We start from the raw sequence: 24,195 nt of genomic DNA on the forward strand, positions 1-24,195 counted from the left end.
AACGAGGGTCTAAATCTGAATAACCTAACAGTATACACCACGTGATTAAAATTATTAGACTTTAACCGAGAATTCTAACAAGTAACAAAAGCTTCGATTTTTTTACAATCTTGATGCATGCCCTGGAGGTTAATTCTTTAAATTGAATGTCTAGTAACTAAATTGAATTTCAAGTCAAAATTACTATATTCAAGTCAAAAGTCTAAAGGTGATATCTATAAACTCAAGATAATTACTTGTGTGCTTACACGTCTTTATTAATTATTTATCCCTTGTTCTCTTTTTTCTGCTAGAGAAAACCTACTTTGGTTTTCCCTAGCCGAAAAAACAAAAAACAACACCTACTTGTTATCCACTAGGTAATGCGTACACGCCATTGATAGGACCTTGATCTACTCTTATATATTTGCTTAAGAATATCTGTATATGTGAATGGGGAATATACTACTCTCAAGAAATACTTTATATTAGTATAAATAATGCTCTCTTGTAATATTATTTTATTTTTATGATATTTAAAATTTAAAATAATAATTTTATCTATTTAAAATTTTAAAACCCATGTACATTATTAGATTGTAAAAATTAAAGTCTTAACTCTAAAATGAATTAAATGAAAAATACTTAAAATTGAGATATATTCTATTCCATTTTGTGTATTTGGGTATGCTTTGAATATTATTATTGGGCTGAATTTAGATATAGTAACGTAGGTGTAATATATTAGGTTTCTCAATTGAATTCGAATACCTTGTTGTATCCTTTCAAAAAAAAAAAAAAAACCTAGTTGTATTGACCAATAAAATATAAACATTATTATCATTTCTGATAGAAATTAAATTTTATTCAATTGTGTATTTGAATATAATTATGAATTTAACGTACTGCATCTAAGATAGTATACTTTAGTTTTACCCATAATTATAGATCTTCTGAAAAATTTTCTAATACTCACACTTTTTTATAGTAATACATATCAGAGAGATTCATATGAGGGAGAAACAAAGGGGAAAAAAAGAATAGAATAGGAGGGGAATTAAGCAAGTCTGAAGTTTATAAAAATATGTACGACGTACGGATGGTTATGGCCTCCCACTTCATCCCTCTTAAATTTGTTTTTAGTTAATTTCAGTATATTTGACTACTTAAACTTACAAATTGATTATTAAGGACAGTTCCAAGGTATTTTAAAGTTCAAAGTTATGGCCTTCCTCCACATTCAGCTAGCTACCCTAGGTGATAGCTTTCTCATTTCTGTCTTCTAAAAATTAATAATTTTATCTTTTCTTTTTTTTTAATGAGTTTTTTTTTTATTAACTCTCAATAATTAGTTTCAAAGAAAAAAAATCTCAATAATTGAGGTACATTAAAGGATGGAGTAGTAGACTGGTTTTGTTATAATCTATCGAAAAAAGAAACTACATTTTTTACTCGTATTGCAAATGGGGCCTGTCCTAATTGCTTGCTTGTGATTGTGTTTATACGTATGTGTGTGTATAGTAATCTCTCTATAACTTAATTTGAGTTTGTCTTGAAGTGTATATCAATGTTACAATTACAAGCTATCATTCTTGACTTTGCCAAGTTCATTTATCCTCACTTTTAAGATTTTAAGTACCAACTCTCTTAACCAGACATACCCCTCTTAATTCTCTCTCTCACTCGGTAATATTTATAAGATTGTCATAGACATGTCTGAAAATTTAGTAGAAGCCATTACTGAAGTAAGAAATGAGGAGGTTTCTTAAGAGGATAGAGAGAGCAAAGTTTCATGGCAAAAGTATTTGGACATCGAGTCCCACAACTTTCCTAACCTCATCATAGCCATGACTCCAAGGTTTGCTAATTCATTAGATACAATAAAAGAAGAAAGATTTGAACCCTGGAGCTGGAGATGTATGTCTCAATTAAAAATACCAAGAAGTATCAATTGAACTATAAAACTATAGTTTTCAAGATTGTAATGATTAAAAGTAGCAGTGTATAGTAGCTAGTATCAGTACATTAGTCATTGCTAAATATGTTTAAACTGTTTTTGCATAATTGGAAACTTTCTTCTTGCATGCATGGTAACTAGTAAGGAGGAGTATTTGACATTTTACATTTACTCCCGTTAGTTTAGGCTGTAGAGTGGTCAATGATCTTCCACCTAGCACTCCAAAGTATAGGAGTGGTGTATGGGGACATTGGTACATCACCTCTATATGTCTTTTCGAGCACCTTCCCTAATGGTATAAAGCACAATGACGATATCCTGGGAGTGCTTTCTTTGATCCTATATACCCTCACCTTACTTTCTCTCATCAAGTACGTGTTGATTGTCTTGAAGGCAAATGATAAGAGTGAAGGTATGATCCTACTCTAAAAATGGTTCTTTTCGTATCAAAGGTCAAAACTATAATGATAAATGAGTAAAATACAGTTAACACTCCTGAGATTTGAACTACTATCAAAATCAATTAAGTTCAAAAATTTTTAAAATTGACCAATTTAGTCCCTAATCCAATGAAGCAGATACCGTACCGTATCAGCCAGTAAATACCATACTGTACCGACCGGTAAATACCATATCGACCAGTGCACTAATACAGGTACCCCTTTGTTTTGTACCGAAAAATATACCGGCTGTACTGGACGCGTACCAGCCGTATCGAACCGAAACACTCCAAGCCACTTTTTTTTTGTAATTTTGACAAATTTTCAAGGGTAATTTAGTAATTGTGCTAAACCTAATTCTAACCCTAATTTTGAAAATCGTTGCCATTGTATGATATAAGTTTTGCATAAGGTTTTAGAAATTGGAATTTTTATACTAGTATTTTGCAATTGTTCCATCATGTCATTCTTCAGAATTTCTTGATGCAAAACATAGAATTTATTTATTTTCTTTTTCAGTTTTGTTGCTTTTTTTTTTAGTTTCTATACTTTGGAATTTATTTTTGTGTTTTTTTTAATTAATTTTGATTTACTTTCATTTGTTATAAGGGGGTTGTTTTTTTCCTTGGAGAGACAATTTTACAGGTTCATTATGAAATGCAATTTCAGCATTATGTTTATTTAATTCCATTAAAGAAAAATGAGACCAATTTATACTTGTCATGCATCTATAACTTTTCTTTAATGATGAATTGCCTCGGCAAAGTTGTTCTTTTGTGTTGTAATTCCTATGCTTCTTGGGGCAGAAGAATAGTGAATAATCTTGTAAACATGGTTCTAGAGATTTTGTGTGTGTGTGTGTGTGTGTAATATATAAAATAGCGGTAAACCTGAAATGGTACACCAGTATTAATCAATACCATACAGTACAGCCTCCGGTATGGTATTAACTTCCTTGTCCTAATCACCTCTGAGGTTTGAACTAATGTCAATCAAGTTTAAAACTTCTCAAAACTGACGTAATTCATTTTTAATAACCAACAGATAGAAGAGAAAAATGAGTAACAATTTAGGATTCAAATTGGGTTTAGGGACCAAATTGGTCAGTTTTGAAAAGTCTTGGATCAAATTGGTATTAATCTCATGGATGTTAACTGTACTTTACCTTAATCTATATCAATTTATTAAAAATTTGTAGAGCATGGTCCTAACTTTATAAGACAATTCTCCTCACCCCTCTTCTCCTCCTATAAATATTTACATCATCCAAATAAATAAGAGTGATATATATTTACTGCTTCTTCTTACTTAATTTTTATTACATCTAAATAATTAAGGGGAAAGGGTAACTACTTCCCTCACTTCTCCTTCCCCGATCAAATGCCCTTTACTCTCCTCTCCTTTCAAACTTTCAAACACACTTAAGTTTGTGTTAAACATTTCAATTACAGGAGGGACATTTGCCTTGTACTCTCTCTTATGCCGGTATGCTAAGGTGAGTTTCATCCCAAACCAACAGACTGAGGATTATGAGGTGTCAAATTACCAGATCAAGTTGCCAAACTGTCATGTACAGAGAGCATTGTGGCTCAAGTCTAAGCTAGAGAAGAGCAAGTTTGCCAAGCATTGCTTATTGTTCGCCACAATGCTTGGGACTTCCATGCTTATAGGGGATGGTGTCCTCACTCCTTCAATCTCAGGTATGCACATTCATTTTCCATTAATCGTTTATACAATCTACCACTACAAGAAATTTGGTTATTTTTAATGGTTGAAACCGTTGAAAAAGTACTAAAAACCGTTGAAAATACTATTTTCGATAGTTAAAGTAACTATCGAGAACTACCATTAAAAATTATGTCGAAATTTTTTTTCTACAGCCTATGCAACCGTCGAAAAATATGTTACACTTTTATCAACGGTTAATAAACATCGAAGTATTATTAAAAGCCATTGAAACATAAACACATAAAGATGCTTATTACTTTTTTCTACATGTACTCAACCATTGATAAAGGGTATCTTGAGATAAACTTCAACAATTTGTAAACGTTGAAATAAGTATTTTCTTTAAAATAAATAAATAAATAAATAAATTTGAATGTGCTCTTTACATTGATCAAAATTTAATAACCTAATTCAAAATATAATGTAAACACAATTGTGCAATTCCTAATTAAATTTACAACAACCAATCAACTACTCTTTTAACACAATAAAAAAACTGTACAAATACAATGGATAATTAGAGCTGAAATGTTTTTTTTATCAGTAATTTAAATTAAAAATATAGAAGTCAACCTTTCAAAACCCATGCCCGTATCAACATGCTTAGCAGGCAGGGGTTTTAAAGAACCATCACTTTCCCTATTAAACTGCCAAAAAAATCAAAATCAAACAAGAGTAAATAATAAATCAAATTCATTCTTAGGCCACATAGAAGAAGTAGAATAATAATATACATAAATACAGTAAGGAGTCTTTTGAAGAAGAAGTACACAAATTATATCAGGAATGCTAAATGGAAATCCACAAGACATGGTGGCAAAAGTTATACCTGAATAAAGACAAGGCTCCAAATCTCAAGGCACGTAGGATCATCATTGTTAACCAATGATGCAGCATCTCGATTACGAATTCTATCATAATGTATTTTGGTGCAAGGTCCACAAGGACCTGTATCACCCATCTCCCAGAAATTGTCCAGTACAAAGAAACAAAAACAATGAACCAATTAGTTTTTAAACAAAACTTTCCTCCATTTTTCAAATAAGAAGAATGTGTTTCATTATGACAAGAAGGACAAGCCAAAGCACCCATTGTATTCCAACCGGAAAGATTCCTATATGTTGAAAAGTCATTAATTGTCCATAAAACTGCTGCATACATATTGAAATTTTGATTTTTGAAGGAGTCAAAAGTAGTAACTCCAACTCTTGTTCTTAAAAAAAAATCCATCTCTTGTTTCATAAGTGATCATCAAAAGCAAGTCAGCATGCATATTGTCTAGCATTAAAAGAGTTGCATTAAGAATGCCAGTACAAGGGATCTGAATTACACCATCTTAGTTGTCAAGCAACACTTTGATCCAAAAAGCTCTGCTAGGCAATCATATTGTATGTTCATATGAATCACAATGTTATATGAAATATAAAAACAAGTAGGAAAAAATAATTTATCTCTTGTTTCATAAGCGATTGTCAAAAAGATTGTCAGCATACGTATCATTTATCATCAAAAGAGTTGCATTGAGAATGACAATACAAGGGATCAGAACCACATCATCTTAGTTGTAAAGCAACACTAATGGCACAAAACAGATTTGAAATTTAAGCAACTGGCACAACAGACCTCAATTTTGTGCTCATGGTCTCACACCTTTTGCAAAGCCATGTTTTTTGCAGATCATCCTCTAAAAAAAATTTGAAAATACTGTAAGTTAAAGGTCAATCCAATAAGGAAAAGAGAATCTTTCATAAACAAAAACAGAATACACTAATAGTGAGAGATACCAACAAAACCTAACCATTGAAGATATTAACAAATTTGAAGTACTTACATATTTATGTTGATGTTGTAACTTCAAATCTTTAACAAGCTTAATAAGAACTCCAAGTATCTGCTCTAAGACCTAGTTAGGGCCTAGAGAAAAGGGGTCAAAATTATCATAGACAAGTTTTCCTAGTAAAAAAGGTGCATGAAAAAAGTCAACATTATATAAATCTCTCATTCACATACATTATAGTATTCAGCACATTTTCTATCTGTGGCATAGAGATCCTCTCGCAAAGCTGCTTCTTCCCTTTCAATCTCCTCAATTATCAACTTTACCCTGATAATAGTGAAAGTAAGATAGTGTAGTAAACTAAGGACTATAATGTTTCATCAGCTCTTTTTTCTAGGTATTCTCTGTCTTTCAAGTTCCAAACCATTTGTCTCTCTGACTATATATATATTTTTTGTTTGTCAAAGTTGCTTTCTTGTCAAACAAATTTGAGAGCTACCAACACCTCCCCCCCCCCCCCCAAAAAAACACACACACAGAGGTAAAAGTGACCCAATAATATCTTTAAAAGCCAATTTTAGCTACAAAGCTTCTGTCACTGTCTTGTCCATTAAAGAATCCAAATTTCAAGTTGGGGACCTCACATATATTCAGGCCACATTACATTTTCCAGAGAGTAGAAGCCATCCCCTAATAGAAATTTTTTTTACCGATAGAGCTAAAATTAATTGTTTCCTACATTAACCAGTGACATGACCTTCAATTCAGACTCGTGTAAACAACTACAACTACATAAACAAGGGTAAAGTATGTACAGAAAGTACATATTACATTTAAAAGTATGTAAAAGCCATCCCCTAACAGAAATTTTTTTACCAATAGAACTAAAATTAATTGTTTCCTACTATAACCAGTGACATGACTTTCAGTTCAGACTTGTGTAAAAAACTACAACTACATAACAAGGGTAAAAGTATGTATAGAATGTACAAATTACATGTAAAACAATACACTAAGGGTCCGTTTAGATACAGCTGAAAACTGAAAACTGAAAACACTGTAGCAAAATAATTTTTAAATATGTAAATAGTGCTGCGGGTCCTATTTTTAATTAAAAAAAGTTGAAAAGTACATGAACAGTACACCACTGTGCGGTTACTGTTTACGCACAGGGGTGAACAGTGTATCATGTCTGCTGTTGAATTCTGTGAGTCAAGGAAAAAAAAAAAAAGTCAGAAACGTGAAACGTAGATGCAGCCTCCCTATCCAAACCCACCCTAAAAATGGTTAGCAGAAAAAATCTCTTTAGTTAGAAGAGAATGCTGTAAAGAATTGTATGAGAGTCGCACAAACCTTTCTGGAAGCCGTGAACTTTAAGTTTGATGCCCAGATTACGAGTTTGCATCAACACAGGCAGGGTAATGAGATGCACGTAATCACCACAAAAGTAAATATACCCACAATTGATATTGTGCTTCAAGCTATTAATACAGCCAGTGTCCTTGTATAGACTATAATGGAAAGTCCTCCGTCAACAGTTTAATTCACAGATCACATCTGATTTTTCATATGGATATATAAACACTACTTATCACCAATAAATAGATCAGAGACATGCATGTCATGAGGATATGCATGTAAAATTTTGGACTTATGTGGGGGAGGGAAAGAGAGAGAGGGAGACACTAATATAACCTACCAATGTCATCCATTAGAAAGGCATCAGCTAACTTTTCACATTTAGCTTTTAAACAAGCCTCAATCTTACGAGAAAGACACATCTGATATTCTGTCATATCCTACAATTTCAGACCAGCACCGCCAACTCGAGGTTCCACTGCATCACCAGCACTAAGAGCAATTTGTCATACTAGCAGTGCTATTTGCAGCTGATTTTCCTTCAAATGCAATGCAAGTACATAATAATAAATTATCGATTCTCCAAAAAGCTTGAGCTTTTATAAAATGGTGAATTTTATGCTTTAATCAAAATTTTGACACTTTTCCTCATATGCGAGCCTAGACTCCCCTTTAACTATTAAATGGGAGGTAAACTAGAGATAGGGTTCAAAAGTTAGCCTTCTAAAAAATGATGAATTTAATCATTTAACTATGATTCTAACACAAATAAAGCCATGAAGTTTTTCAATTACATACTTACGGATATCACAAACAAAATGACACAATTTTTATCTCCTAATACAGATAATCCATATCAGATTCATAGAATCCATATCCAATCCTAAAACACTACTTCACTTCACAATACAACTTCAATTTCCTATATTCTGACAACATAACACACCAAATTTCAAAACAAAATGAACTGAACATTATATATATAGTATCTGCATTGCTCTCTAATAAGAACTTTCTAAACTATAAAATCAAAACCTGATTATGGACATAGCATTTCAAATTCATGAACAAAAACCACAAAAGTTCAAAATACTCAAAGTGAATAACAAAGTATGGAAAAAATTCGAGTCCAAGCAAAAACAAACTGATCAAAAATAAGCTTTTAAAACTACGAAATTGAGAGAAATAGAAAAAATACCTAATCAAAGGGTTTGGATAGGGAATAGTGTGAATATCTGAATGTAGTAGTACCAGCTTGGTGAATTCAATTCGATGGTGATGATCTTGATGAGGAAATCAATAGAGAGAGAGAGAGAGAGAGAGAGAGAGAGAGAGAGAGAGAGAGAGAGAGAGAGAGCGCGCGAGAAGGATAATAAAAAAAAAAAAAAGGCTAAATGCAAAACTGAACCTCTAAGTTTCAACTTTTTTTCATTTCGGTGCTCTAAGTTTCAGTTTTGTCATTTTAGTCCTCTAAGTTTCAAATTTTGTCAATTCAGTCCTCCATTACCCGTCAGTTTAGTGCTATTGTTAACTAAACCAAAACGACGTCGTTTTGGTGTTTTTTTTAACTTCTTAATTTTACTAAAATACTTTAATTTTAAAAAAAAAAGAATCTAATGAGAATGATGTCATTCCCCTGCCTCTGAAAACCAAAAACATCACTGAAAACCGAAAACATCACCAATATAACTGATACTTTCTCACATGGAGAGTAATCATTGAATGATATCCCAAAAACCAAAACCAAAACTGCATAATTAAACCAAAACCATCACCGATAATTAAACCAAAACTGCATAATTACTGATATTAAACATCACCGATATTAAACCAAAACCATTTAATTAATTTTATAGATCTATTTGAAAACCAAAAACATCACTAATACATACATATATATATATATATATATATATATGACCACGACGATGACGATCAAGACGACAAAGGAGCTGAAGATGACTCCATGGCGTCCTCCGCCTCCGCATTCGCCTCCGCCATTCACAGAGCTTCCACGTCCCCCATAGATTTCGTCCAGAGATCGAAAAGGACAACGCTAGTAGAACCCGCCGCACTATCCTTCCTAGCCCCGATTTTCAACACCTCTATATCGAGCAACTTTATCTCTTCCACCAAATCATCCATCCCCATGCTCTTCTCTCTCAGTCTAAATCTCGCAGTCTCTCTCTCTTTCCCAAAATTTCTTAGCTAGTCGTATTGTTAGGGATAGTCGGATAGGGTATTAGTGATGTTTTTGATTTTAGGCAGGGGAACATCGTCGTTCCCTTTAGATTTTTTTTTTTTTTTTTTTTTTAATTAAAGTATTTTAGTAAAATTAAGAAATTAAAAAAATAAAAAATAAAAAAAACCAAAACGACGTCGTTTTAGTTTAATTAACAGCAGTTCTTAACTGAAGGGTAACGAAGGACTGAATTGACAAAATTTGAAACTTAAAGGACTTAAATGACAAAATTAAAACATAGAGGTCTAAAATGACAAAAGCTGAAACTTAGAGGGTCAGTTTTGCATTTGGACCTAAAAAAAATTAATTGTAAAAAACAATGTAGAATCTATAGAAGTTACATGTTTTTATCTTCAACCTTTTTTAACTGTTGATAAAATATTTAATTTTTTTTTTTTCACATTTATCTGATGTTGATATAACTTCTCCCTATATATTTATTTTTTTAACACTTATTTCAACAGTTATGTCAATTGTGAATTTTTTTTTAACACATGTTTCAACAGTTACACCAACTGTGGAAATAAATATGTGAATTTCTTTACTTTATTCAACAGTTATGTATAACTGTAGAAGTTGAAGGTTTTTATTAACATTTTATAGTGACCGTAGATAAAAATATGTTGAAAAAACTCAAGTTTGTTGTAGTGTACATTAGTGCTTGTGATTAAGTGATGCATGTGGTATTTCTAAAATTATCTTATAGAACATGTGTATAATATATATCTTAGATATGTATAATCTATTTTTGTGGATTCTACTTACATGTGAAAAAGAGTTTTGCATATAATTTTGGTTGAGTATAAAAATGCAATTACTTAGATATAATTTGTTTTTCAACTTTTGGTTGTTTAGCTACTTTAGAGCATCCACATCAGTGGAGCTAAATAGCTATATTGGTATTTTTTTACTCCTCTAACATCAAAAAGCATGCTCCAGCAGTGGAGCTAAAGCTTTTTTTTTTTTAGCTAATTGCTACAGTGCACATCTATGGATAGATGTGCACTGTTCATAAGAGCTAAACAAAAAAACAATATTTTATTCCCGGCCGGAGTAAAATAATAAAAATGGTGCCTCTCTCTCTCTCTCTCTCTCTCTCTCTCTCTCTCTCTCTCTCTCTCAGTCCCTCCCACCTCTATGTCTCAAAGTCTCCAACCCACACCCCTGCCGCCCTCAACGTCACCGCCAAAGCCCCAAGCCCCAAGCCGCCGGCCTCAACATCACTGACCCAAGCCCCAAGCTGCCTCCGCCCAGTCCTCCATCTCAATGCTCACCAGACGCCGATCAGACCCATTCGCCTCAGGCCCACATCTCTTCCGCCTCAGACCCATGCCGACACTGTCTCTTCCACCATCTCACCACCACACACACCCCAACAATCAAAAAAAAAAAAAAAATCAGCAACCTCTCCAACACCATACACACACCTCCACCACCTCCAACACACAAAAACCCATAAATCCACCATGAACCACCACCATCAACAACCAAAATAACCCCAAAACCCATTAAATCCACACCACCATCAACACAACCAAAACCAAAACCAACACCATCAACCTACTACCACCAATCACCAAACCCATCTCAAAAATAGAAGGAAAAAAAAAAAAAAAAACCATTGATGAGCAAACCCACCACCACTACCGATCTACACGGACCTAGACCCATTCCACGGACCCAAACACCCGAACCCAAACCACAAAAAGAGCTAGAGAATTTATGGAATCAAGTAGAAAATGAAAAAAAAAAAAAAAAAAAAAAAAAGAAGAGAGAGGAGAAAACGAGAGAGCTGCAGGCAGAAAGAAAGATTGAGGGAGGTATTGGAGAAAGGGGAAAGTAAAGAAAAAAAAAAAAAAAAAAGTGTGGATAGAATCCTATGGCTACGTGTGTGGTGGACAAAATGCAAGAGGAAAAAAAAAAAAAAAGTATGGATGAAAGAAAGGAAAAGAATAAGAAATGACAATTTAAAAATATTTTCACAATATTTTCACAATAAATTTTAAGTAATTAGCTAATATTGGTGAATAAAAATATAATTTCAGTGGCGGGATCAAATTAGAATTAGTAACAATTTTTCATATAAGATTTTGTTATGATTCTCGTGAAAGTATTGCAAAAAATATTGTGGATGTAACATTTTTTTTAAAAAAAATATAATTCTTGAGAATGAATAGAAGAAGAAGAAAAAATAAAGATTGTTGTGGCAGTGGCAGCGGCGGCAATGGTAGTGGCGGTGGTAGCAATTGCGGTGGCAGCAGCGGTAGTGGCAGCGGTTGTGGTTGCAGTTGTGGGTGGTTGTAATTGTTGTTTATTGTAGTGAATATATTATTTTATTGTATTTGATATATTATTTTATTGTAGTAGATATATTATTTTATTGTGATGTTTATATTATTTTATTGTGTTGAAAGCTAAAATAGATCCACTGCTGCAGCATGTTTTGCAAAGTGAGTAGGTAAAATAGATAAAGTAACTTTTTTGTGGAGCTAAAAAGCTAAATTTTTAGCTCCACTGCTGTGGATGCTCTTACAAGTTTACATTGAAGTTTACCACCACTTTTGAGCCGAAAACGGCTTAGACGTATTGCCTTTTTTTAAATTATAAAATTAAAAAAAATTAATTTTGATACAAAACAAATTACAAGAGATCGCCAGCTAAAACTGTAGCAACCGATTAGCGATACATGACAAGACGTATCTGACCATCAAAACTACATCCCCCCACCCACTTCTTTGTTTTCTCTTTTAAACGCTTGCATAAAAAATTTATTGTTCTTCCTTTTTTTTTTTTTTCCTAGTTTGTTTAGGAAGCTAAGAACTCTGTATTTTTTTCATATAATAGTGTCATAAAGAAAGTCTTATATGCGCTAGAGCAACCACACCAGCTTGTGGATAGTCTTTTAAAATACAAAAAGTGCTCAATTTTGCACATTTTAACCCAAAATAAAAATGTCTAAATATACATAATGGTCTTGTAAATGAACAGTAACCGTGCATATATACACGATTACTATTCACTATGTAAATAATTTTTTTATTCTTTTTTTCTCTCTTCTCACTCTCTTTTTCTCATTTCCTTTCTCACCTCACTCTCACAGTTACTATTCACAGTGTTAAAGAAATGAATATTTTATTTGAATAACTGTGTATAATAGACAAACTGATGTGGGTGTTTTGTAAAAATAGGTGTGTAAAATAGAAAAAGTAGGTTTTAGATGTGCAAAATGGAAAAAATTTTGCACATACTAATGTAGATGCTCTAAAAGGCTTGTAATTCAATTGATATCTTTGTATTTTTAACATAAATATCCAAAATTTAAATTTTCTTTCCTTAACTATCAAATTATTAACAAAAAAAAAAAATCTTGCATGCACCAATTGTCACATCATATGACTATATTTTTCAATCAATAATTAACTTCATCTTCATCTTTCTTCCTCTTACAAAGAGAATAAAATAAAATAAAAAAAAAAAAACTTCATCTTTTACCATAAAACCATACAAGTTTTTATCCAAGTTTTATAATGTGTAAAAGAAACAAATCAAGTCATTTTATAACGTGATTCATACCTCCCCTTTTCATACATAAAAATAAAATATAAATATATAAAATAAAATAAAAAATTTTAAAAAAGGCCTCCTTGATTCTTACGTTCTTGTATGTTTAGCAGGTTTTGATCAAATAGTTAACACAATACCAATTTCTCTTTCGTCCATTCAGATTTTCTTTTCGTTGGCCAGATACATGTATCTATTAATAGTCTATGAGTGTGTCCATTATTACTGCCATTCTCGGTTCCATAGAGTTTGTTGCAACTTGCAATGGATTTTTACCTATCTAACTTTTGTTTTCAAACTACAAATTAATCCTCTCTTAGTTCTCTTTTCTAATGTTTGTGATGGCAGTTTCATCGGTTGTTGATGGAATCTATTAGAAATATATGATTAAATGATTAAATTTACCATATCTCAATAGCTTAAGCTTTTGGGACAGTCGATAATTTAACATTGTATCAGAGCATGAGATCCTGAATTTGATCATTATCTCTTCTACTCTACCTCCCATTTAAATTCTCACGTGTTGGGTCTCACCTATTAAAAGGTAGTTTCGACCCACACGTGAGGGGAAGTGTTAAAAATATGTGATTAAATGATTAAATTTATTATATCCTAATAGCTTAAACTTTTGGGACAATTGGTAATTTAACAGAATCCAGGTAGCCACACCAGCAATAACAGAAGGTACTCTCTTGTGACCATGCGGCACATCATAATTCTTTTATACTAGCAAAAAAATAAAAAGAAAAAAATAAGTGAATGAAACAACTTATAATTACGATTCCATATTGAAAATGTTTTAAACCAGTTGTGTAAGAAAGTAAGACGAAGGAAGGAGAAGTAGTGTGAACACACACACACACACAGAGAAAAGATGAAGAACTTTCTCTAATTGATACAATGAATGAATCTATACATAATTAGAGCTTTATACAATTACATCTAAGCTAGGAACCAAAACCCCCAAAACAGAGCATAACTGATTATACCAAATTATAAGGGAAGCAGTAACTACATGTGCAAAGATTAGTTACAACACATGTGATACAACTAAATATAATTAACACCTAAACTACTTGTAGTTTAGCTACTAATCTAATCATCTTGGAGCTTCAGCTATCCTTGTGTCGTTTTATCCTTCTTGCCTTTCTTCCTATTCTCTGTTCTCTGATCCTTGGCTGTTTGATACTCCCCCTCAAGATGAGATTCAGTGATGTGTATAGTCAATATACTCATCTTGGAAAGTAAGGACCTCAACTGTTGACTACTAAGTGCTTTGGTAAACAAGTCTGCTAGCTGTGTATGTGTAGAAGTAAAGAACAATTGTATCACCTTTTCTTGTACCTTATCTCTAACCAAATGACAATCCACTTCAATATGCTTTTTCCTTTCATGAAAGACAGGATTCTCACCATTATAAATTATTGCCTGATTGTCACAGAAAAGCAAACCAAGTTGTGGGTGATGAACTTCTAAATCTTTCAATAGAGCTAGCAACCAAGTCATCTCATAAACGATTAAAGCCATTGCTCTATACTCAACTTTAGCTAAGGATATAGAAACTATAGATTGTTTCTTAGACTTCCATGAGACCAATGAATCTCCTTAGAACACACAAAACCCTGTAGTGGATCTTCTAGTGTCTACACAAGATGCCCAATCTGAATCTGTGTAAGCTTTCAAATGCAAGTCTGATTTTGATGATAGGAGAATGCCTTGACTAGGACACCCTTTAATGTACTGCAATTTTTTGTAGGCTGCATCAAGATGTGGTTTTCTAGGCTTGGCCATGAATTGACTTAGTTTGTGGACTAGATATGTAATGTCTAGTCATGTTATAGTCAAATATAGCAACCTTCCAACTAGCCTTCTATAAACACCAAGATCAGGCAATAAATCTCTGTGATACTTGCTTAATTTCAAGTTCTATTCTGTTAGCACTTTGCTAGGCTTACAACCTGTCATACCAGCATCTTTAAGAACCCCTAATGCATACTTTCTTTGGCACAATGAAATCCCCTTTTTTGATCTAGCCACCTCAAGACCAAGAAAATATTTCAAATTACCAAAATCTTTCAACTTAAATTCATGATTCAAAGAACTCTTGAGGTTTTCAACTGCTTGAACATCATTACTTGCAATAAGAATGTCATCAACATAAACTAGCAATGCTATAAAAGTCTAGTTAAACTTCTTAGTGAACAAAGAGTAATCAGATTTTGACTGCTTGAATCCATACTTCAAAATGGTTGTGGAAAACTTGGAGTACCACTGTCTTGATGCTTGAGGCCATACAAAGATTTTTTAAGTTTGCAAACTAGGTTCTCCCCCTTGTTGTGAAAGCCTTGAGGCAATTGCACATACACCTCTTCATGGAGGTCACCATTAAGAAATGCATTGTTCACATCAAGTTGAACCAAATGTCAAACTCTCACAGCAGAAATAGCAAGCAAAGTCTTGACAGTAGTCAGTTTTGCAACAAGAGAAAAAGTGTCAGTGAAATCTAAGCCTACCTATTGAGTGAAACCCTTGGCAACAAGCCTAGCCTTGTATCTATCCAAGGAGCCATCAGCATTATATTTAACCCTATAAACCCATTTACAACAATAGCCCTTTTATGAGAAGGTAATGGAGTAATAATCCAACTTTGATTTGCTTCCAAAGCAGCAATTTCAGATGCCATAGCATCCTGCCAGTTAGGATCTTGTACTGCCTCATGGTAAGATGTAGGCTCACAAATGGCAAAAATGAGAGAACAAAAATGGGCATAATTGGGAGACAATTTAGAGGAATCAAGGTAAGTGGATAAGGGATAGTGTATACTTGACTTGTTGGCAGGAAGAGAAGAAGCAAGTTTATCACAAACAATGGAGCTGCACTTATAATCCTGCAAGTATGGAGGTGGTTTAGACACCCTAGAAGACTTCCTCAAAGGAGCAGGTGGTATAATATTGGAAGGAGGAGCAGATGGGATAGATGGAGATGGATTGAGGGTTGCAGAATCCTCAACAGGTAACACAGAATTGGAAGAATCAGCTAAAGGAATATTAGGACTAGAAGGAATGTCAAGATTAGAAGTACTAACAGGATTGTGAACTTGAGGAAGGGAAGCAAAATGAGGGTTTGAAGTAGGAAAATCAAGCAAAGAAGCAGGTGGTTGAGCCACTGAAGGGAAAAGATGAGGTAATGGTATGCTAGTGGGAGGTGAGAAAGAATGAGAATGTGAAATAAAAGGAAACACAGTTTCAAGGAAATGGACATCCCTAGAGACAAAAATATTTTGGTAGTTAAATCAAGTAACTTGTAACCTTTAACACCAAAGGGGAAACCAAGAAAAAACACAAGAAGAGGGATCTTGGTTCAAATTTAGACCTGTTATGAGACAAAGTGGGTGCAAAACAAAGGCAACCAAAGACTTTCAAATGAGCATAAGAAGGAGGTTTGCCATAGAGTTTTTCAAATGGAGTTTTGTGGTTTAAGATCTTAGAAGGAAAGCTATTAATTATGTGGACATCAGTTAACACACAGTCACTCCAATAAGAAATAGGAACATTAGATTGAAACTTCAATGCTCTTGCAATGCTTAAAATGTGCTGGTGTTTCTTCTCCACAACTGAGTTTTGTTGTGGAGTGGCAACACATGAATATTGGTGAATAATGCCATGTTTAGCATAAAAATCCTTTAAGAAGAATTTAGGAGCATTGCCAGTTCTAATGATCTTAATGATGCTATGAAATTGTGTGTTAATCATGGTATAAAATAAAATCAGCAAAGCTCTAGTGTCAAATTTTGATTTCATAAGGTAAACCCAAGTGGATCTTGTGGCATCATCCACAATGGTAAGGAAGTATTTGAAACCATCATGAGTGAACCTAGCAAATGGTACCTAAAAATCACAATGGATCAAATCAAAAGCATTATCTGAAACATGATTAAAAGAAGGAAAAGGAAGTCGTTTCTGTTTTGCTATTGGACAAAGAACACAATTTTTATTACTATGAAAAGTATGTACATCAAGAAGATAACTGTGTAAAGCATGAAGCTTATTATCAGATACATGGCCTAACCTCATATGCCAAAGATATGGCTTAGTAACACGAGGATTTGACACAGAATCTGACACAGAATTAACAAAAGATTGAAAATAGACTAAAGAATTGAAGAAGCTTCTAAAATAGGCTTGCAAGATGATGTAAAGTGCAGCAAGTACAAATTGTCATGCAATTCACCCACTCCAATCATTCTCCAACAAGTGAGGTTCTGTATGAAACATAAATTGGAGAGAAAAATAAGACAACATGATAGAGTTTTGGTTAATTAGCTAACTGATATCAGATTGAAAGTGAAAGAGGGAACACATAGTACATTTTCAAGAATCAAAGTTGAAGTAACTTGGATTGTACCTATATGTGTAACAACGACCTTTTCACCATTAGGCAATTGAACAACTGTTGAAATGGAACTAGTGATATGTGTAAACAAAGATAAAGAATGGACTATATGGTCTATAGCCCCAGTGTCAAGAACCCAAACATCATTACCATAAGCAATTTTATTGGCAAGATTAACAGCAAAAACTGAATGATGCAAGTTTAAGGAAACAGAATCTAACCAAGAATTACACACATTACCTAAAAGGGCAGAATTGGCTGAGTGTAAGGCATCATTAGAACCACCAGATGTGGAAGCATGAGAGCTAAGCATTGAAATTAGTTGCTGATACTGCTCTGAAGTGAAAAGAAAAGAATTAACCTGTTGAACATCATAATTGCCTTGATCACCTTCAACCAAGACTTGATTGGCCATAGCCACTCTACCTTTCTACTTGTAACCAGGTGGAAACCTATTAGTTTGTAGCATTTCTCCATAACATGACCAACCTTCCCACAATGACTACACATAGGCTTCCCTTTAGCATTGTTTCCTTTGACATTCTTGCTATTGTTGCCTAGAAATGAATTTCCTTGGTTGAACCCTTTATTCTTGACTGCAAGAGCAGTTTATTCAAATGAAGGAGAAACAATAAAACCCAAACACATTTGCCTTTCCTATTGAATCACTAAGGAAAATGCCTTATCAATGGAAGGACTAGGCTCCATCATGAGGATTTGTGTTCTGACTTGAGAGTAAGAATTATTCAAGCCATTGAGGAATTGCGTGAGAGAATCTTGATGTTGAAAGGCTGTGATTTTATCATTCACACCACAGGTGCACTTACCACATGAACAACATGATAAAGGCTTGAAATTCAATAACTGATCCTAAGCAGCTTGAAGATCAGTGAAAAGACTTGTTACTTTAGCAGCACCTTGCATCATAGTTGAGATTTGCTTCTGAAGCTGAGAGATTCTTGATCCATTGGCTTTAGAAAATCGTTTCTTAAGAGTATTCCACACCTCAAATGCTGTGTCTTTGTAGATCACACTAGCAGTGAGGTAAGGAGAAACTGAATTCAAGATCCAAGAAGAGATCATTGAATTGCACTTAGACCAAGCTTGCTTCTCGAGTGGTGTGATTGCTATTGAAGCATTGATAGAACCATCAACAAAGCCAAGCTTGCTTTTGACATCCAAAGTCATTCTCATTGCTTTGGCCCAAGTAAGGTAGTTATCCTTAGTTAATGGTTGAGTAACCAGAATTGCACCTGGTGTTTCACCATGATGCAAGAAAAATAGACTTCTTGGATCTTCCATTAGAGACAGTTCTCGCTAAGAAGAGGAAGATGAATCAGTCTGAGTATTTGACGCCATTGATGAAAGCTCGAGCTTTGATACCATGTAAGAAAGTAAGACGAAGGAAGGAGAAGAAGTGTGAACACGGAGAGAGAGAAATTGAGAGAGAAAAGATGAAGAACTTTCTCTAATTGATACAATGAATAAATCTGTACAAAATTAGAGCTTTATACAATTACATCTAAGCTAGGAACCAAAACCCCCAAAACAAAGCATAACTGATTATACCAAATTATAAGGGAAGCAGTTACTACACATGCAAGGATTAGTTACAACACGTATGATACAACTGAATATAATTAACACCTAAACTACTTGTAGTCACTACAAAAAACGCGCGCTATAGCCGCGTTTTTTAGCCGCATTTATAAAAAAAAGCGGCTATATCTGACCTATAGCCGCATTTAAAAGAAACGCGGCTATAGACCAAACCTATAGCCCCGTTTCCTAGAAATGTGGCTTCAGACCCAACCTATAGCTGCGTTTTGTTAAACGCGGCCATAGGTTAGGTCTAAAGCCGCGTTTCTAGTGCCTTGAGCTGCGTTTTATGCCCGGACTATAGCCGCGTTTATCAAAACGCGGCTATAGGTCCAGACAAAAATTTTTTTTAATAGGGTGCTATGTACAGTAGAACAATTTTTTTTTTTTTATAAGGGAGGGTTATAGTCGCGTTTCACAAAAACGCAGCTATAGGTCCAGTGAAATAATATATATATTTTAAAAAGATAACTTGTATATCCAAATAAATTTCTTTTTTTTTTTTTACATAAGGGGGGGCTATAGCCGCGTTTTCAAAAACGCGGCTATAGGTCCAGTTAAATAATATATATTTTAAAAAGATTACCTGTGCATCCGAATAAATTATTATTTTTTTATAAGGGAGGGGCTATAGCCGCGTTTCTGAAAACGCGGCTATAGGTCCAGTCAAATAATATATATATTTTTTTATAAGGATGACCTGTGCATCCGAATAAATTTTTTTAGTATAAGGGAGGGGCTATAGCCGCGTTTTCAAAAACGCGGCTATAGGTAACACCAATAAAAAAGCCCAGAACCCACTTTCCCACCTACCCCCACTCTTATCTTTTCTTTCTTTGGTCATTGTCTGCTTTCCTGGGTTCTTTCTTTCTTTCTTCTCTGCAAGTCACGCCAAACTCCTTTCTTTCTCTTTTTTTTTTTCCCTTCTTCACTCCAACATAGCTCTTTTTTTTTTCTTTGTTTCTTTGCTGCTGCTTCTTCTATTCTTTTTTTCTCTCTTTCCTTCTTTTTTTCTCTCGTTCCTTCTTTTTTTCTTTCAACACAACGCACACTCCTCTCACCGGTACACTCCACACCACCAAATACTTCATTTTTCAAGCAAGGGTCACTAGAAAACTTCATAAGAAAAGCTAAAGGCTCACTCATCTCTACTATTTGAGGTAAAAATTCTCTAATTTTTTTATGGGTATTATACTTTTTCTAGAAGTTATTTTTACTATTGTGTTGCTGATATTGTGCTTATGTTTAAATAGGTTTGTGTTATTGAGCTTTTGTGTTCTTTGAATGGATTTAGTGTTAAATTTGGGTTGGTTTTGTTTAAATTTGGAGCACGTTGCATTTGTACTATTAGTATATTGTGTTTGATTTTGAATTTTCTGGGTGTGTTTGATTTTAAACTTTTTGGGTTTGTGTTTGATTTTGAATTTTTTGGGTTTGTGTTTAATTTAAAAATTCTTTTTGTTTGAATTTTGAATTTTTCGGGGAAAAAAAAACCCAGAAAATTATTTTTGTTAAAAACAAAAAGCTGAATTTATGAATTTTTTGGGGAAAAAAAACCCCAGTAAATTTTTTTTTTGTTTTTAAAAAGACCTATAGCCGCGGTTTAAACGCAGCTCAGGTCTGGTCTGTAGCCGCGTTTTTTAAAAACGCGGCTATAGACTTGAAGCCTATAGCCGTGGTTCAAAAACGCGGCTTCAGGTCTGGTCTGTAGCCGCGTTTTTAAAAACGTGGCTATAGACCCGCAGGGTCTGTTGCTGCGTCGCTTAGGCCGGGGTTGTAAACGCGGCCATAGAAAACGCGGCTTCAGGTCTATAGCCGCGTTTTCGGTGTCTATAGCCGCGTTTTTGAAACGCGGCTATAGACCCCGTTTTTTGTAGTGAGTTTAGCTACTGATCTAATCCTCTTGGAGCTTCAGCTATCCTTGTGTTGTTCTATCCTTCTTGCCTTTCTTCCTATTCTCTGTTCTCTGATCCTTGACTGTCGGATATGTTGGAAGAGAGAGAGAGAGAGAGAGCCATATAGAAGCCAAAAATAAAGATGATTTTAGATTCCACTTAGGCAGGCAGTAATTTTGGCAAATAATGAGCCGCTGCACATTAATACAAACTGCCCTTCTGATTACTATTTCATGAGCAACAGTTTATTAATAGCTAGTAATTTTGTGTTGTATACAGAGATGATTGTTTGGATATCAGTAGTTATCTTGATCATCCTATTCATGGTTCAAAGATTTGGAACTGATAAAGTGGGGCATAGTTTTGCTCCAATACTTTGCATATGGTTTGCCTTCATTACTGGCATTGGCCTCTACAATTTTATTAAATTTGATCCAACTGTTATTAAAACCCTAAACCCAAAGTACGCCATAGATTATTTTCAAAGGAACAAAAAAGATGCTTGGATTTCCCTTGGTGGTGTGTAATGTTACTTGTCAAAATATGCAGGAACTGAGGCTTTATTTGCTGATTTGGGTCACTTCACAGCTCTATCCATTCAAATTAGCATGTGCTTTGTGACCTATCCGGCTCTCCTTTTGGCATGCATAGGACAAGCCTCCTTCCTCCGAAAGCACAGTGATCTTATTGCTAATACCTTTTACAAGTCTATACCAGGTAAACCATACATGTCCATTCGCATTCTCTCTCTCTCTCTCTCTCTCTCTCTCTCTCTCTCTCTCTCTCTCTCTCTCTCTCTTGGCCTTCAATACTTGTTCACATGGTTCTTAAAATATGATGCAGAATCTCTATTTTGGCCTATGTTTGTGGTGGCTGTATTAGCATCTATCATAGCAAGCCAATCCATAATTACTGGGACTTTCTCTATACTCCAACAATCTCTCTCATTAGGGTGTTTTCCTCGCGGGTGAAAGTAGTTCATACATCAGCTAAGTATGAAGGACAAGTTTATGTGACTGAAGCCAATTACCTTCTTATGCTGGCTTGTGTAGCTATCACTTTGGGTTTTAGGACCACAACTAACATTGGCAACGCCTTTTGTAATCCCCATATATCTACATATTCTTTTAGCCTTTCTTTAATCTAAGCTATGCATCCACAATGGCATTGAATGTCAAAATGGTCAAAAATGGGGAAATTTTAAATCTAGCTAGGAACATAACATTTTTCACAATTTTTTTTTAGAATTATTAAAATTTCCCATTGTGATTGGTACATAATAAAATGATGTCAATGGTGGACTAAAAGCTTTGTTACTCTAGTTACAACAATTCATGTCAACCATTATAAAAATAAAATAAAATAAAATCTGTTAAAAACCCTATTCAAAATAATAATAATAACTACCATAAAGCGTTATTGAGTTTTTCCAACTCATTACTTACCCTTTGACATTTTCTAAGATTCAAACAGAGTATATATAAAAGATGTTAAACTCACACCAATTATGTTCATTGTCACATTAGTTTGAAAATTTTTGTAATAAAATTAATAGTAATTTTAGCATTTTTTTAAAAAATAAAAGATATATATTGCAACTAATAATGAGTTGTTATTGTCTACAGGGTTAGCAGTGGTTTTTGTAATGGTCCTCACATCATTTTTTCTAGTTCTAGTAATGATCTTGATATGGAAACCCCACGTACTTCTTGTTATTTCCTACGTTCTTACCATTGGCAGCGTGGAGCTTATCTTTTTAAGTTCAGTCTTCTACAAATTTGACCAAGGAGGATATCTTCCCCTGGCCTTTGCTGCAATCCTAATGACCTTAATGTATGTTTGGAACAATGTGTTCCAAAAAAAAAAAACTATTATGAGCTTGAGCATAAAATTTCTATGGAGAAGTTAAAGGAAATAGTTGCTGACAACAGCTTTTGTCGAATTCCTGGGCTAGCCATGGTCTACTCAGAATTTGTTCAAGGCATTCCTCCAATCTTCAAACACTGTGGAAAATGTACCAGCATTGCATTCAGTCCTTGTTTTCATCACCATCAAATCATTGCCAGCAAGGTTCAGCTGGAAGAGCGTTTCCAATTTCATCGAGTAGAGCCTAAGGAACATAATATCTTTCGTTGTGTTGTGAGATTGGAATACACTGATGTGCATATGTGCATAATGAGAAAGAGCCATTTGAGAAGATTTTGATAGAAAGATTGAAGAAGTTCATTAGAGATGATTTTTGGTTGTTTCAGAATATTGGTGAGAATCATGGTGAAATACTTGATGATGGGTTGGTAAACAAAAAGAATGAAAATGAGGATGTGAGGGAAGTTGAAGAAGATAAGCAAAAAGAGGCAGTGGAGAGAGAGATGGAGGTAGTGGACAAAGCATGTCATGCAGGTATAGTTCACTTAATTGGTGAGACTGAAGTGATTGCTAATAAAGAATCCAATACAAGCAAGAGAATTATGATAGATTATGCTTACAATTTCTTAAAAGAAAAATTTGGGAGGGAGTGACAAAATATTTGATATTCCTCACAAGCGTATGATGAAAGTAGGCATGACTTACGAGCTTTGTTGAAGGTGAAATTAAGGTGTCAACATTGTGGGCATAACTTTCGGGATTTAAAGAACAATGTGAAGGCGAGTGTGCATGTCACATGCGCAAATATCGCTATATTTATATAGTACAAATTGTTGTCAACCAGAACCTCATTAATCTTCTTTTAGGATAAAACCTTTTGCTCATAATAACCTACAAACTAAATACTCGTACATTTTGTGCTTATATGTAAAAGTTTCTTCTTCTCAAAACAAAAACAAAACAAAAAAAGGTAAAAGTTTCTTGTTGAAAGCTCAAGCCTGTTCTTACAAGTTAGAACAACATAAATTTAATATCACTACAATTCAAAAATTGAGAGAGGAATGTATTTATATGTGTAATTATATGATAAGATAATATATTCTTGATATTCACTATTATAAGGACAAATTTTTTTCTCCTAACTACTTTGGAGATATATAATTCTTCAAACTCTTTCTCTATCTTTTAATTGTGTACAGTTTTTAAACCCCTTAAAACACAACCAGATTAACCTAATTATTTAGTCAAGTGATTAACTTAGGTAAATTATGCAGATCTAGGTTAACACATATAAATCATATCATTGATAAGTACGGAAAATAAATAACACAACGAATATGATAACCCAGAAAAACCAAACCGGTAAAAACTTGGGGAGGATTTAACCTAGTTATCCTCAA

The 24,195-nt window shown here is 33.9% G+C and overlaps 1 long non-coding RNA gene and 1 pseudogene across 1 annotated transcript; one reads left to right on the top strand and one right to left on the bottom strand.

The window, feature by feature from the left end:
- The first annotated feature begins 1,691 nt into the window (after positions 1-1,691).
- On the top strand, positions 1,692-23,512 carry LOC142612334 (potassium transporter 5-like; annotated as a pseudogene).
- LOC142614179 (uncharacterized) lies at positions 5,269-6,242 on the bottom strand. The gene is made up of 3 exons (XR_012840370.1): positions 6,115-6,242; positions 5,936-6,007; positions 5,269-5,786 (listed from the first exon to the last, which is right to left on the bottom strand). It is a non-coding gene; the product is annotated as an uncharacterized LOC142614179 (long non-coding RNA).
- Positions 23,513-24,195: the final 683 nt, after the last annotated feature.

This window comes from Castanea sativa, chromosome 10, assembly GCF_040712315.1.
Source record: "Castanea sativa cultivar Marrone di Chiusa Pesio chromosome 10, ASM4071231v1".
NCBI lineage: Eukaryota > Viridiplantae > Streptophyta > Magnoliopsida > Fagales > Fagaceae > Castanea > Castanea sativa.